The sequence below is a fragment of the Euprymna scolopes genome, chromosome 9 (genome assembly GCF_053919585.1).
Source record: "Euprymna scolopes isolate OS-2025 chromosome 9, ASM5391958v1, whole genome shotgun sequence".
Classification (NCBI taxonomy): Eukaryota; Metazoa; Mollusca; class Cephalopoda; order Sepiida; family Sepiolidae; genus Euprymna; species Euprymna scolopes.
Window position 1 is genome coordinate 125,732,576 of NC_136490.1, and position 13,526 is coordinate 125,746,101.

Below are 13,526 nucleotides of genomic sequence, written 5' to 3' on the forward strand. Positions count from 1 at the left end.
TAACTCAGTTTTTCTTTCTTTTTTTACATCGGGATCACCACTTATCAAGGCCCGAAGGCCACTCAGGGATAAGGGTTATTGCGTGTACAGTAATCAATGAGATAGTATTGTAGTAATCATTAGTATTGGGGGTTTGGATAGTGTCTTACTTAAGGGGGCGGTTTGTCAGGATTTTGTTTATGTTGGATTGAAGACATCCAAGTTGTAGTCAGGTGGGAAACAGGCAAACGGCAGAGAGTTCGACTGGTGTGCAGTTCTAAGAAAGAAGCTTTGCTCATGGAATTTAGGTTTGGATTTAGGCACAGATAAAGAGTGGGGAAAATTATTGACAGTTGTTTCAGCCAGATGGGTGTTTCTCGTGAAAGATTGGTGAGGGGGGACGAGTGATTGGAGTTCACACGAGCACCTGCCATGGAAATAACGATAAAACAAAGACACACTCGCAACATCTCTTCTGTGGGAAAGAGGTTGCAGGGAAGAGAAAAGGGCATCCCCCACTAAACCACAAAGTCTATTTTGTACTCTGTCAAGCAGGATAGGCTGTTTTTAGCAGTTCTTGCCCAGATGTGGCAGCAGTACTCCATCCTTGGAGGTACTTGGCTTTTATACAGACAGAGAATTTCATCAGTAGTGAGATATCTTCTGGAGCAGTGGAAGGATCCCACCATCTTCCCAGCGTCCCTGGCAACAGATTTGATGTACGTGTTCCATTTCAGATCAGGAGTAAAGGTCAAACCCAGAAGCTTATCAAAACATGGAGCCTCTCCAAGACAAGAGCCATCCATTTCAATTGATGCCAGATGGGGATCAGAGCGTTGATGATGTAAAGATAGAAGCTCGGTTTTGGATCCATTAAAAGTGACCAGCCACCTCTTCCACGTGCTCAAGATCAGAGGAGAGAGAATCTGAGAGAACTTTGTCATTTACGGCCTTTTGATGTGTTGCCATAGATGGTTGTATCATCAGCATAGATGTCAACGAATGATTTAAGTATGTGTTTTAGGAGATCATTGATGTAGATCAGGAAGAGTTGGGCCCAGGATGGATCCCTGAGGAACTCCAGCATTAATACTGTGGGCCTCTGATTTCTGCCCATCAACCACTACTCTTATGAACCTATCAGAGAGAAATAATTTAATGATTGAGAAAACATTTCCAGTAATACCGTAGCTGGAAATCTTGTGAAGTAGGCCCTTATGCCATACCTTATCGAAGGCCTTCGATATGTCGAGAGAAACTGACCTGGAAAGGAAATCTTTGTCAAGAGATTCTCTAATCCTATGTGATATAACCGTTAGCACATCTGCTGTAGATCTTGCAGAGCGGAAACCATATTGCATGTCACTAAGAAGGTTGTTTCTGTTGAGGTGGTTGACTACTTTTTTAAGAGGTCCTGGATATGACCTTAAACTATATCCAGTGGTGAGGCCCAAGCTTGCGGGCTTTGGGGAGTGTGGAGCCACCCTTTAATTACCATTGCTCCCAGGTCCACTCTGACCCGGAGTGGTAGTACCTGTTAGGGTCCCAACTATGGGTTAAATAGAAACTGATTTGAAAACAACAAATATATTCTATTAAAAATTATTCTTCCAAATCTTTGGATTCAGCATTAAATAACCCGAAAAGGGTTGATATGCCGTAAAACAACCAACCAGCCAACTTCTTTAAGACACTTCATGTAAGGAGCTAAAAAAAATACTACTTTGTTAAAAATTAGGCAAACGATAAGCGTGAGATGAATAGATTCCGACCCAGAAAAAAGCAATTCTTCTTGCTTTTTAAGAAGCATCGCTCATGTGATGCGAGGACTAAGAGAAGCAAGAGTTACGTGGAGGAATAGAAACACAAGGTTAGCTTTCTATTCTTCCGAAGAAAGCTTTAGTATAATGATAGATATATGTCAGACGATGTGGTGTAATCCTAACCTGCATGTCCTCAACGTGCTGTAACTGTTGCAGCAAGTAATTGACACGTGGTAAACTGAGCAGTTGTAGAAGCATTAGTTATTTGGTCAAGAGAGCAGGTCCTGTTATCTAAAATACATGATTCAGTATAATGAAATTAATCTCCGGGGTTTGTCTTATAATACATGCTCATAAGTCCTTCTTGACGGCAGAGTTTATCAGATGCATATGTGTGTACACACACACATATTTACACACACACACACATATTTACACACACACACATATTTACACACACACACACACACATATATTTACACACACACACACACATATTTACACACACATATTTACACACACACACACACATTTACACACACACACACATATTTACACGTGCATTTAGACACGTATTTAATCACATTTATACATTTATTTACACACACTTATACACACGTATATATATCTACACACACATGCACTCATATATATATATATGCATGCACACACACATATATATACATATATATCATTTTTGCCTGTGAGTTAAACATGGACGCTACTTTTTATTTATTTTCTCTACAAAAAATATTTTCGCGGCAAATATAAGATTACAAACCATTGTATTTAAAAATAGACGATGATGAATTCAGCTATCAAGAATGATTTATGAGAGTCCAATTCACAGACTACCTCCACAGATGAATTTAATTAGAGATGATCATGCATAATAATGAACACGACCCACTCTTTTTACCAGCTATATGATGCCTGTACAGTTACATGATGTTTGCCACAAGACGTGACAGTGTTCTATGACAAAGACATACAGGCGGGAAAATGCATAAAAGACAACGCTATCAAATCAGAAATTGTAATGTGAAACAAGCCAAAAAGAACTGCGCTCATTATCGATGTCACAGTCCCAAATGACTTTGGCCTTAATAAAGCAGAACGGGAAAAGATAATAGAATATCAGAACCTAAAGAATGACTTAAAAACAACATGCTGCCTTAAAGAAATTAACATTGTACGAGTTGTAATAGAAGTAACTGATGAAAAAAAATGTTCAGAAATACTTGTAAACAATTCTTGGAAGACCAAGCTGGCAGGAAATACAGATATCAGCAATAAAGGGAGCAACGTCTGTTCTTGTAAAGAAATGAAGTGTTACCTCTAGGTGAGAGCCCCTGGATATCTTAAAACTAACCAAAGTAAAATAATGAAAAAAGAAGTAGCGGAACCCTTTATTTTCATCACAGGGGTAGCATGCTCTTGTTCCGTCAGCCATAACTGGATAGAGGTCCTAAGTAATTAAAAAATAAAGCGTTCCACTAGAAATTCTGTCCAAATTCCCGAGTTCGACAGAAACATTCCCAAGTTCAACAAGATACACCTGAAGGTCAGAGGTTACATCGATCGAAACCGTGTGAAAATCACTCAAGATGAGAACAGCAGTCCGATGAATCCAAATAATACGCATAACCAATCCTCATCTCAAAAAATCAGAAACGTCATAAAACTATTACATCCAGAAGTTTGCATTTTTTTAAAGTTTAGTGGATTTCTTAAGACTGAAGAGACCAGTCTGCTTTAATGTTTAATTCCAATAGTTGGAGGTAATATTATAGTTGACTTGAAGAGTATTAGTTTGATGGTATGTGTTTATAATATAAGTGATAAATATTAACAAAGTGGTGTCCCTGTTGTTGGTTTTTGCTTCCTGGTAATCTATTGAGATAAAGATTAAACGATCTACAATATGATGCAAACTAAATGCATCCTAGCAATAGAATCCATATAATAATAATAAAAAAAAAACTGGACTGTGCTTGTTTACTTCATCTTGTCTTCAACAATCAGGCGATTCCATATTCCATAAAGGGATGACAGGTGTGTATAGGTATAAGTTGTCTATCCCTGACAACATGAAGTAACCAGTGGTGATCTCCCCCGATGTTTATATCACAGACATTTGCATTTTGTGTTGAGCTCAGCAACAGACTGGAAGGATGCATTTTCCCACTTAACGCCACCATTACATGGCGCTACAAACAGGATTACCACTGTAAAGCATGAAATTTTGTGACGCCACCATTGGGCATGGGAAATATTCACTACCAAAATACCATGGAGCAAGTAAGCGTGCTTTTATTGAAGCAACTTGTTGAGCTTTAGAAAGAGAATGTCACACTAAGGAAACAAATGGCTCTCGGTCATTTCAACATCGTGAACAGAAAGAACAGAATGACCCTCAATAGGACTAGATACCACTGACAGGGAATGGGCGTTATTTTTGGACACCTGGGCACGATAGAAAGAGGTATGCATATTGGATGACCCAGCCATAATCTGGAAGAGACTACTGGAGACCTGTACATCAGAAATAAACAAGTTATTTTTTTGAACTTGTAGGGCTAGAAAGGCTCAACTCTGACTCAGAGGAGTACCTTCTTTGTCAGATACAATTGGTGGCTGTGAGAGGATTGCACAAAGTCCACCAAAAACACTTCCACTCCATGAAACAGAACGAGGGTGAGTTGGTAACTCATTTCTTGTCAAGACTGCCTTTTTGCAGGGTGTTGGAGCCTTTGAAAAAGGGATGCCATAAACTTGAGGGGTCAAGAACAGAAGCCACAAGAAAACTATCGAAGTTGGGAGTCATTTATATTCACTAATAGTACTTTGGATAGTTTTTCATCTCACAACCACGATAAAACACAACGAGCGAATGAACCTCACGTTGAGTGGGAGGGAGAGCAATTTCAGGTATGTGCCTCAGAGTTACCCCCTCAGCCACAGTAAAGGTAACTATGATACTTGAAACTCCTGCAAGATTTGGATATGTACTGAGAAAACTGTTGAGCCAGGATCTCTGTTTTTGCAGACACAGGGGTCTAGACATATGAGAATGGGCCAGAAATCTAGAAACTACTGGATTATCCAGATGGATACTTTGTGTCAACCACGCATCGGATACAAGGTGTAATAGACAGCTGGTTACACATCAGGTGTTTTGTTTCTGCGCATAAAGGTGGGAACGAAAGAGACACAGCAGGCCATGTATGTGTGAGAAAACGACCTTGTAAGAGCTAAACTTATTGCCTACCAATTTTTCGTCTTCACTTTGAGAAATATAAGAGAATTAGCTCCATGTGGATGCCCACGCCAAACGACTTCCAAAGAAATCAGAAACCATCCTATTCAAGTGAACAGAATCCTACAGACATGAATTGGAACAATAGCTAAAGGAACACTTTAACTCGAATGTATTCAACACATGTTCACATGAATCCTTACAAAAAAGCCCTTAGAAATAAAATTCCTCCCAGAAGTAACACCAACAGCAATTCGCCTACTTGTTCCCCATCACTCAAAGAAAAAAGTGAAGCAAAATATTCGCAGAAAGGTTACACTGGGGTAATAGAACTGGTACCAGTAGACATTCCTACAACTTGGTGTTCAAGGATGGTGGTCATGTCAAAAAAGGATCGGTCCCCAAGGCAGATGGTGAATCTACAGAAGTTGCATGATGACGATATTAGATGCGTGGAATGAGGACCACAGTCGTTCGCTATCTCCAGCCACACTGAACGCTACTATGTTCATTACCGAGTGGGGGGGGGCTGATATAGGTACTGTCGAGCCCCTCAAGCATTCTATGGATCAGGAGATGGGTACACCTGTCAGTTTGATTACATCACTATGGATATGGCTCATAAAACCCTATGGGACAACTTGATAGAACTTTCGTTCTGGCACACAATTGATTATATAAATTCACCAACAAAAAGATTGTGTTTAATCCAGATAAGTCTAACTTTTTACAAATAGAAGTAGAGTTTATAGGGCTTCTAGTTACTGTAAACAGGGTTAAACCCATAAAAAAAAACGACAGAAGCCATCCTTAACTTCCCTACTCCAAATATCACTGGGGTTAGATCCTTGTTTGGAATCGTGAACCAGGTGCCATATGTCTTCTGACAAGCAAAAGTTATGGCTCCTTTCAGAGAGTTATTGAGGATGAAGAACAGAAAGTTCTAGTGGGATAAAACACTGGCACGCCTATTCCAAGAATCAAAAAGAATGACAGGATTTGCAATAGATTATAGTAAAACATGAATATCGTATTTCCTATTTCAGAAACACTGCAGGTGTGAGAGTGAATTGAACAATTACGGGGATGATCATTGGAAGATCATTTTGACTGAATCCTGTTTTAGAAATGACGTGGAATCATGATATGCACCAGTGGAAGTAGATTTAGTTCTGGTCTATGGGCTAGAGTCTTGCCAGATGGTCATGATCGGATCCCCACACTAATAACAGTGTATCACCTTCCATTAATAAAAATAGTTTCAAAGCAAACCATGGAGAATATCAAAAACCCCTGCTTGTTAAATTTCAAGGAAAAGACACATACAAATTCCAGATAAAACATTGTTCTGGAAAACTCAATTTAACCACTTTCACATCAATGTATGAAAATGATCCTAAATTGAAAGCTATTACATGGGGAAGGATTATGGCTGTGGCAGCCACAGATGAAAAATGCAGAATCCTGAGATCTAATTCAAAACGATATCTCTCCCATGGCTCGAGTTTTCTGGCCCATGCATGAAGAATTATACTGCTTGGAAGGAGTTACCATCAAAGGCAACAAAAGCCTGATACCTCAATAACTGATCCCAGAGGTATTAGAATCCCTTCACTCTGCACATCTAAGCGTAAATGGTATGCTGGCAAATGAAAGGCAAGGATTATTCTAGCCAGGTTTAAATGCTAACATCAGGAAAAGTAAATCACTTGCAACACAATGGCATCATCTCAGCTTAGTTGCTATATAGAGTAGAAACTTCATGGCGCATACAGATCGATATACTGGATGGGTCGAATGACCCTAATGACAGCGGGAAGGGCCAAAACGGTATTTGATACCTTGAGAAATTAGTTCTTTACTTATGGAGCACCTGAAGAAATTTTTTCGGACAATAGACCAATATTTGAGTCCCAGGAGTACGACTCCTTTTTGAGGAACTAGGGTATACAGAAACGTACTTCATTGGCTTATGCTCAAAGCAACGGTCATCCAGAATTAGCTATTAAAACTGCAAAACGTATACTAACCGACAATATGGATAGTTTTGGATGCCTATGCCATGATCAGGCTGCTCAGGCATTATTAATCCATAGAAACGCTCCTGTCCTAGACCTTGACATGTCCCCAGTCATAATGCTATATGGTCGAGTCATTAAGGACCACCTTCCTGTCTTACGAGATAAATATTAAACGAGGAAACAGTGGAGAGAAATAGGGAAATTAAGAGAGGTGGCAATGACCAAGAGTCACATGTAAAATGAACAGTTCTACAATCAGCATTGTCATTCACTCCAGGTACTTAAAATCAATGATTTTACCCAGATTCAGAACCAAGATAGTAACTATTCATAATGATGGACAAAGACGGGAAAGATCGTAGAGACACATGGGAACCAACAATACCAAGTGCGAGTAAATAGGAGAAATAGAGTAACATTGTGCAATCGTCAGTTTCTCTGTAAGACATACCTAGTTGTAGAGAGCTCACATAACGCCACATCAGGTACTTCAAACCTGTCTACAAACCCTGGTCCCTCACAAGAACAACTCCCTGAAGTAGCAATGGAGATAGAATGGCACATCAATCAACATTGAATCGTCCAGCAGGAACGAAATGAAGAAGAAATGAAAGTTGATGATACCACAGGAAAATGTACACACCCAGTCAGTCCTCTCCCGTTAAGGAGACCTTCATGTCTGAAAACTAGAGCACAAAGAAATGTATCGCTACAAATCACGGAAAATCACAAAAATTTTCTATTAAAGATGAATACAAAAATTCATCTCGTGGTCATGAGGGGAAGGGGCATGTATAAATATAATGTGAGGCAACCAGAGATGATCTTCCTTGAATAAAAAGTAACCAGTGGTGATCTCCCCTGATATATATATATATATATAATATCGCAGACATGGATACAGATATTTGTATTTTGTGTTAAGCTCAGAAACAAGCTGGAAGGATACAGTTTCCCACTTTACGTTACCATCATGAGGTGAATTTATATGGGCATAGCTCGGAGGCTAATGAATGTGGGTGGAGAGTTATGTTTTGGTTTTGATTCTAGCTGATGGCACCCAATTCATATGTATATTATTTTAGTTTTTATCTTACTACTAAAATCTCTCTCTCTCTCTCTCTCTCTCTCTCTCTATATATATATATATATATATATATATATATATATATATATATAATCGATAGAGAATTGTCTTTATAATAATAAATACATAATCTGCATGCATAACTTAAAATGTCCTTTCAGCATATCTTACGACGAGGCAAGCTCGTGTGGCCTGCTAGTTAATAAAATTCACAATCCTTTTTGAAATCCAACAGAATTTAGTACAAAACAAACTTTAGTCAAAGCATTACTTATCCATCTAATTTTAGTCATGAACATCCAACAATTTACATTTTAGATGTAATATATACCGTACTTTGGGGTAATTGTGCCAACTAAAAAAAGTGCTCTTGATTTACGTGGTTGCTAAAAGAGCACTTTTAGTGAGATGGCGTAATTAGCCCAAAGTATGGTGTGTGTGTGTATATATATATATATATATATATATATATATATATATATATATACATGACCTTTACTCCTGAGCTGAGATGGAACATGTACATCAAATATGTTGCCAAGGCTGCTGGAAAAATTGTGGGGATCGTTCTACTGCTCCAGTAGATGTCTCACTGATGATGCAATTCTCTACCTGTATAAGAATGGAGTACTGTTGCCACATTTGGGCAGGAGCTGTTAGAAGCAGCTTATCCTGCCTTGGCAGAGTTCAAAATAAACTTCATAGCCTAGTGGGGGATGCCCGGTTCTCTTACCTGGAACGTCTTTCCCACAGAAGAGACATTGCGAGCCTGTTTCTACTTTATCGTTATTTTCATGGCAAGTGCTCATCTGAGCTCTAATCTATAGTCTCCTTTGGCCTGACTTTCACAAATACTCATCTATCTGAAACCACTATCGATAATTTCCCCACTATTTATCTGTGCTTAAACCTAAACATAGATTCCATAAACAAAGCTTCTTACTTAGAATTGCACGCCTGTGGAACTCTGTTCTGTTTTGCAGCTTTCCAACTGACTACAATATGGTCCAGTGTGAACAAGTTCTTGAAGAGCCATCCCCTTAAGTAATCCAATTTACCAAATTTCCACTACTAACGATTTTCCCATTGACTACTGTACAGTCATTAAACCTTATCCTCGAGTGGCCTCTGAGTCTTGGTAAATGGTGACTCCTTTGTAAAATATATATATATATATATATATATGTGTATATATATATATATATATATATATATATATATATATATATATATATATATATAAAGGTTGTTAAATAACTTCTGCTTGATTATACTTTTTTTTTTAATATTTTGTGTGAAAATCAAAAATTAAATGCTAGTTCCTTTAACATATAATACTGCAATTAAACGCAACTGAACTTTAAATTAAAAAAATATATAAAAACTATTGTACACAGGTACATACATTAATAATAAAATTACTCATTATTTATTATAAGAAATTTAAGACCCAAAACCTTATAGTAACTAACAAACCTCACCAACACTAAAAACATTAGAAAGAACAACTCTTATCTATAAGTTTAAATTTCCTTTGAGAGAGTGCTAATTGCTACATTGGTGTCACAATCACTACCCTCTGTTGCCGCCTCACCATGCATCTTTTAAATTCTAGCTAACTTTATAAACATCTATAAAAACGTGTCCTTTTCTGAGTTAAGACAAATCTTAGTAACACAAACATAATACATAAAAAAATACTCGAAGCCATATACATAACTCAACAACCCAGAATTAATAATATTGCCTATCAAACCAGTAATATTTTAAAATGCCTTGTCTAACACTATGCTAATCCACTAACCAAAATGTTGATGCAAAATTTAGACAGTTAACTGTTTTCCCAACGTTCTGGCGCCCCCTCTGTCCACAATTATTGACCTGAACTACTATTGAGGTTCCTCTTCCTAGCTTTCCAGATTAATCGTTTATTTTCTTCATCACCTGATAATGATTCAAAGTAGAATCAAAAACGTTCGTGACAATTATAGAATTTAGATTTATTTTTCCGAAAACTCAAAAAGGTAAAACAAGGAGAATTAAACAGAAACTCTCCATTATTTTTAACAATATTTAAATGAAAATATGCTGCTTGAATGCACACACACACACACACATCTTGAATGCCTACTAAACACTGTTCTCGAGTGTCTAAGGTTCCTCTGTACAGGGGTTTACCAGAACAACCTGGCATGAGGCTACTTTTACCATAGAAATAAACCGTGACAAAATATTCAAAATCACATTTTGTATTCGCTGTCTAAATAAGATTTCCTCGCTATGACTAATGCACATTAGCTTTTACGAGGAATGGCGCACCTTCTCCAAGTGATGTTACCTCAAGTAATAGAACGAAGCTGGATACTCCACCAGACTAGATAAATTCTTTTCCTGGAATCCACTAAGACCAAGAGACCAAAATAAAAGATGTATTAAAACATATGAAAATGGTTATTTGGGGAGAGGAAGATTATGTTCTCAATTTCTTTACTAACTCAATGTTTGAGAGATAAAAGAAACTTGAATGGAACATTCGAATATCTATGTATCTCATATTGAGTTCAAGTGTTAGCCCCAGGTTATGGGTCCCTTGATTTCTGATTACTTCGACTGAAGTAAAATATATTAGCAGGCCACCCAACATTGCCGGTCATAAAATATGTGTAAATAGGATATTTTAACTTCAAATCAAAACTGGAGTTGCTTCTATATGCAGGCCTGGGTCGGTAACAAAGAGACGTAGGTTTGCACAGTTTGTAGCAGAAACAAATAGAATTCTTTTCTTGTGCGTCAGTGCCTCCCCTGACTGTGCGATATGGCACATACTGACCAATCAGAGGCATAGTGCAGGGATCTTCCTTACCCCCTTAAGGAACTATAACTGCTTCCGTCCCGGACAAGAAAAACTCTTCCTTTTTCCAGCGAGATGTCAAAGAGAGCGGACCTGTTTCCTCTCTCTCTCTCTCTATCTCTCTCTCTCTCTCTCTCTCTCTCTGCCTACATCGGTATCGACGGTCCCCACTTGGAAATAACTACCGGGCAAAGGCAGACGAGTTCTATCCCAGCTATATCTAAATGGCATCTTGCCTTACTTCAATAAACCTTTTCCTTGCAAGTTTTACAAAGTCGTTTGTTCGTTTATTCAGTAGCTTGTATTGAAATATTTATTTTATTAGGGAGTGCCCGAAAAGCATTAACTCAACTCCCTAAAAGTTACTCTGGGAACGTAACAAAGTTCAACGAAAAGGCACGCCAATACGGTTGAGCTAGCACAGTTGCCAAAGTTGCCAGATAGGTGTTGCAATGCTTGACCATCTGCCTATTGTAACTCCAAACCAGATTTTTGTTAATTTACTCCCTGAGACTTTGGCCATCCACAAGGCAGTGGAGCTATTTTCCCATATTTTTGTTGGTATGGCTGAAAACAACTCATAATATACTTTCTTTTTATTTAATTGAAGCAAAAAATATATACATTCACAATTTAAAATTTTTTTTTATTAAACAGAAACAATAATTATAAAGTTCATCATTAGCCTTAGGTATGCAATCTGAATCATTTTTTTTTATTTTGGTGCGGGGAAGGGTCAATGATCATTGGTCATTAGACACTGTTACCAAAATACCACATTCACTCTATGGCTTGATCTTTATTCAGCTCCTTCCACACGGGTTGGAAATAGGATTTGAAAAGCCAGCGCCCTAGAGGAAGATTACTCTGGCCTGTAAAGAAAAAATGCCTAGATAGCCTCGTCGGCATTCCCCGGTAGGGACTCCTCAGGCGATTGGCAATAAACTAACTCCTAGAATTGTACAGGACCAAAGCCATACCTTGGTCAACAGGATAAAAATGTCATCTCAATAATTGTCTAGACTCTGTTGTCTTTGATGCTGAGGAAAACTAGCTTGATCTTACTTAGACGAAACCCAATTAGTTTTTAAAGGATTTCCGCTACCAAAAAAATTCCTCGTGAGGAGTGGGATAACATTTACCAATCTCCAAAAAGAAATGTAGCTTAGTAGAGCTCTCCCAATCCTCTGCTAAGCGTTAGACCATCTACTGTTTTCAGGGTGCCCCGAAAACAAGCAAGTCGGCCTCTTAGTGGAAGTGGGGGCTAAGTGGAATGTAAAAAAACAAAAGCAGATCGGGGTGGAATATAGGGATGGGGGGTAGTATTCTCCATGATATAATAAGGCAGCTTAGGAGTGAACAACTGCAATGATCCAATCCAACTCAGATCCCAAACTTTGCTAATATGACCCTATCTACTCCAATTGTTGCTTAGATTTTGATTCTACCCTCGTTTATTTTTAATTTATAACACCTCCTAGATATTGGCTCTCTAGATTAATGAGAGGTGTCGTCCATATACATTAATCAAGTTTCCTTTACAGCTATTCGACTTCTTACTGCCGAACCATTTAAGACGATTTCAGTGTCTTTTTAATGGGATTAATTATGGCCAACAACAGAAATACTTTTATTTTATTTTTTTGTCGTGTTGATTCGCTGTTGGCTGCAAAGCAAAGGAAGATTTGCTGCGATAAAAAGGAAAGCGGAACTGAGTCATCAAACAAATGGAATGAAGATCAAGATAAAAAAAAATAGCCAACATCTAAGTCTCAAAAGTTTGCAGTTTTATTTTAACGAGTTTTGATGCCAGACAAAGATGTGTGAAAGTATATCTGTAACGGGATTTAGAAATCTAAGCAGTGATTCGCCAACAAAGCGAATAAAGGGGTGAAAAATAAATGTAGATCAAGAAAGCTAACTTACTCTTCTACCTACCTAGGTAAGATTTTTTTTTTTGTTGTTTAAATTTATTTTAAGCTAATTTTTAATCAAAAATGAAGTTATTGTAAAGCTTGCCGATTTAGAATGCAAAATATGGTAGTCTCAATCGAACCCTAGTCTAGCCTCGATAATCGCTCAAAGATCCCAAAATAAACAAAATACTGCTAGAAACATATCCAATAAATGTCAACCACACACATACATGTATACTAGCAGGCCTCCGGCGTTGGCCAGTCGTAAAATACACTAAAATATATTTTAATTTACGCAGATTTTGTATTATAGAACTTTAGATATCTGCAAATAAAATAATCTAATGAAGTTTAATTGCACCAACAAGGTGGCCAGTTGACAGGTCGATTGCATAAAATTATTCGTTCATCAAATGTTTCAGTAAATTGATTGTATTATTTACACTGTTACTAATACTGCTCAGGTGTCAGTCGCTTTATAATGAATTGTCTAACCAAGCTGAACTAAAAAAAATCGATAGTTGCCAAATCTGAAATTAAGGAAAATAGTTGGCAATTAAAAATTCGCTCCCTAATATACATCTTAATGTGTGCATCTATATATCATCTACTATTATGTAAAAGGAAATTTGTGTGAGAGTTCGTTCTCT